Consider the following 4,610-nt stretch of genomic DNA (forward strand, 5'->3'; position numbering starts at 1 on the left):
ATTTACTTCGCACCGTACCCAGGCTGTCTTCCACAGTGGAGATGCGATGCTTAGCCTCCATGATGCGGGCACTCGATGTGGTGACCTGACAAGTAGGGACAGAGGACAGGACACTAGGACCCTGTGGGTCGTGAGGGAGGTGACCAGGTCACCGGACACCACATCCGGCGGGGAACAGGAAGAGGACAGATCTGACCAGGGCGACCACGGGGACAGACGTGTGTACAGCCATCTGCATGTAGAATCTAATAAAGAATCGTGATAGCACCAACCTGTGTCCTGTGGATCATTGTGCTGTGGGGTGCCCACGACGTGGACACGACAACTGGCGACGAAGGCGAACTGGACGTGTGCCCATCGGATGAAGAAAATTGGAGATCTTAATTCAGGAGCCCACCCTGGATCGCGTCATGCAGAAAAGAATATAAAGTGCCCTGAAGTATCGCAACAAAGCGGGAGCTCACCCCGACTGATGAGGAGAAGAAGACTGCTGGCTCCGGTAAGCGCCGCGTAGAAAGCGCAAAGTGAAAGGAAATTGGCGCGAGCTCTCGCGAGAGTCTCGGCGGCCATTTTCAAGTCAGGCGCGAGAACCAATCACCGCGAAGGAAACGGCGGCGGCCATCTTGGAGTCAGGCATCACATTGATTGGACGGGAAGTCTCGCGAGAACGCCGGCGGCCATCTTAAGAACAGGCGCAGGAGCCAATGAAGTTAAAGGAAACGTCGGCGGCCATTTTATAGAGTCAGGCACAGCGCAAAGATCGAAGAAATAAAGGAAATAAAGGCAAAAAGTGGAAGAAACAAAGAACAGACAAAAACAAAGGGCACCAAAAGAGAAATAAAGGCAAGAATACAAAGAAAGTGAAAATAATAAAGAAATAAGTGCCAGAAAGAGGCATATACAAGAAAAGAAAAGAGATATAAAGAAGAGGAGAAAACAAAGAAGTAAAATAAAGAGACAAATAAATAGCATAAGGAAAAAGAAGAGAACAAAAGGAAAAGGACAAAGATAGCACAGAAGAGGACAAATAAATTAAAACAAAGGAAGAAAAAGGGACAAAAGAACACAAAAGAAAAAGGCAGAAAAAACAAAGACAAAACAGAAGAAGAAGAAGAAAAAAGAAATAAAAGAAGAGAGAGCAGATAAAAGGAAGAAGGAAAGAATGGCGGATCCAAAGCCCAACGCACAATAGAGGAGACCACTACCGTTTAACCTATCAGAGCCACAAATAGGAATAAGGTGGGAAAAGTGGATCAGACGGTTTGAGAGATATGTAGACGATACAGATGTAGCAGCTGGAAAGAAACTGGGACTACTATTGAACTTGGCAGGGGACGACGTCGAAGAACTCCTGGTGACACTGCCCACCGAAGAAACAAAAACATATGACCTACTAAAGAAATGTCTAACAGCCAAATTCGACCCACAGCGCAACATTGACTTTGAACGGTATACTTTTACCATTGCATGTCAACAAGTCGGCGAAACACTAGACGACTTCGCAACAAGACTGAGAAAATTGGTAACACATTGTGAATTTGACAAATTTGATAACGAGCAAGCAATAAGATTACGGATCATAGAGGGCTGCCGCGACACCGGATTCAAAGCAAGAATACTAAAGGAACCGACCTCATTGGAGAACATCCTATCACTAGCAAGAGCAGAGGCGAGAGCGACGGAACACGCTAAAGAAATGGAAAGAGGGAAGAGCGTTGAAATCGAGAACGCACACTTTACGACAAACAGATATCGCACAGACCGATGGAAGAATGACTGGAGGGAACAAAAAGAGAGGAGACGACCTGAAGGAACATGCTACAAGTGTGGAATGGAATTTCCACACAGAGGTCCATGCCCAGCATTTGGCCAGACGTGCAGAAGATGTGGTGGAAGAAATCACTACGCCAGTATGTGCCAAGGCGCACAATTCAGAGGAGACGACAAGGGGAGAACAGGAAGACAACAGGAACAAACAACAAGACATGTCAGGTATGTCGACAACGAAAGGTGAAGTTCATCACGAGGATCAGGCGAAGAAGAGGACGAAGTGAAAGTAGAAAGACTATACCACATGTCCGAGGTGCATACCGAGCGGAGCGAGGAAGAAGAAGCAGGAGAGACAACACTGCCAGCAGACAGAGGCACCAGAGGAAAGACGGACCATGCAAAGATAAGAGTAGGAGCGCATGAAACAGACTTTGTACTGGACAGTGGTGCAACATGCAATGCCATGTGCATATCGGAATATGAGAGAATGGAAATAAAGCCGGCACTGAGAGCGTCCCAGGCAAAGGTCTTTACCTAGGGAGCAAGGAAAGAAATAACCAACTTGGGGAAATTCACGGAGGAACTGAGATACAATGATACAATAAAGAAAGAGGACATTCATGTTCTACAAGGCGATGTCCCAGGGCCATGCCTGATGAGCAACAGCACAGCCCAAAGGATGGGCCTTCTAACGATGACATATAACAAAGAGAACAGACAGGCTGAGAGCAAGCAAAGCGAAGACTCAGGGAATAAAGAAAGAGGAAGAGAACAAAAGAGAATGATTGAGGGGACAAATACAACAAAGGGCGGCTGTAGAAAGAAAGGCACAAGAAGCAAAACAGAGGGCAGAGAGCAACGATCAAGACGACGAGAGACTGAAAAAAAGGAAACAGAAAGAGGACAACAAGAGAACAGAAACAAGGCCAAAAAGAGAGAGCAACGACAAAGAAAAAGAGCGGCTGGCAACTTGAGAGCAGACGGAGGACAGCTGAAAAGCAGAAAGAAAGACAATGGCAGAAAACGACGACCAAAGAAGGAGTGCAAGGGGACCAAGAAACTACGTAGGAAAAAGTAGAAAGCAGAGACTGGGGAGAAGGGTCGACGAGACTGACAGAACTTCTCTCTCTCTCTCTCTCTCTCTCTCTCTCTCTCTCTCTCTCTCTCTCTCTCTCTCTCTCTCTCTCTCTCTCTCTCTCACTATCTCACTCTCTTTTCTTTCTTTTCTCACCACAACGACAAGCAAATGCAGTAAAGGGCTAAAGGGGTGCAAATGGTCAAGAGAACAGTTTCATGAATATTTGTTTCTAACAAGGGGGAGATGTGGTGACCTGACAAGTAGGGACAGAGGACAGGACACTAGGACCCTGTGGGTCGTGAGGGAGGTGACCAGGTCACCGGACACCACATCCGGCAGGGGACAGGAAGAGGACAGATCTGACCAGGGCGACCACGGGGACAGACGTGTGTACAGCCATCTGCATGTAGAATCTAATAAAGAATCGTGATAGCACCAACCTGTGTCCTGTGGATCATTGTGCTGTGAGATGCCCACGACGTGGATACGACACTCTGCTTGTCCAATTTAGCTGCCATGTGATCCATCCAAAGATTAAAGACATCGATGTTGCCATCAATTGAGTAGGCTTTGTTGCATATCTCGCAGTTCTCCAAAGTAGATCCACCATTCACCTCAGGGTCCTGCTCAGTATCTGATATTGCATGTTGGTGGGTTTTGGCAGATCTGCAGGACTCAAACCCCAGCCTATATTGCTACTTATTGGTTTTTCTCATTGTCTCAATTGACAGTCTCTCCCTCCTGCAACTGAGAGTCACGCCAAGGTCCAGAAGTCACACAGAAGGGTGAGTAATAACGGATCTTGCAAAGTGTGTTACACTGGGCCGCCAAGACACCCCCAGATGGAACTACGCAGTTTATCTAACCGTAATATGGGATGCGGGGACCCCCAGCAGTGTGATGCCCACACCCCAGGATACAAGGTCCAGGTGCACCACCCAGGACTCCACTGATGGCTCCTGCACTGAGGCGATTAGCAGCAGTGCTGTGACCCTTCACTGCCACCTCCCTGCAGACTGCGCTCCAATTACGCACAGTTCAGTGGGACTCAGTCACAGACCTGTGTACTCGGCAATGGGGAGATAACTCAGCAACACTCATCCAGACACTGCTTGAAGCGTCTCAAGTTCCGCTCCTGGCTCCACGATGCATACCGGAGAGACAGAGTCCGTACCTCGGGCAGCCGAGTGCACTTCTTCGAGGCGGGCCTCTACTCTGTACTGGTGCCAGCCACCGAGGAAACCCAGCCTCACCAATGATGTGGAGCCGCCGCTGGGTCCACACCGACCGCTCTCGTAGGATTTTCTCCCCCGCAGACACTCGCCCTGGTCCAGGTGAGTCATAAGTTAGGGACGGGAGGCCTCAAACATGAATTATGTACTCCCCCCGCATGGAGCGGCACAGTCGGCCCCTCTCACCTCTTCATGGCGGCAATCCACAGTCTCAGCGTCGGCACTGACGGGCTGCAATTCCTGGGCCTCTGGTTGGGTGTGTACCGGAATGCTCTCCAAGCCCCTGAAAGCTTCGTAAGCTCCACAAGCTGGGCAACACCTTTTTCTCTTTCACGTTTCAGCGAATGAAGTGGCCACCATTTTGCCTCCGAGGCTCGCACACTTCATTCGGGCTACCAGGTTTTTTTTCGGGCCAATTAACTGGCTTATGTGCCCGAACTGCAATATCGTGCTCTACGGTGCATATTTATTTTATTAATAACATTTCTTAAGCGCACTGTTACCCGTAGGTGTCCTGGCGCTGTGTGACC

This window comes from Lissotriton vulgaris, chromosome 1_1 (genome assembly GCF_964263255.1).
Source record: "Lissotriton vulgaris chromosome 1_1, aLisVul1.2, whole genome shotgun sequence".
Taxonomy (NCBI): domain Eukaryota; kingdom Metazoa; phylum Chordata; class Amphibia; order Caudata; family Salamandridae; genus Lissotriton; species Lissotriton vulgaris.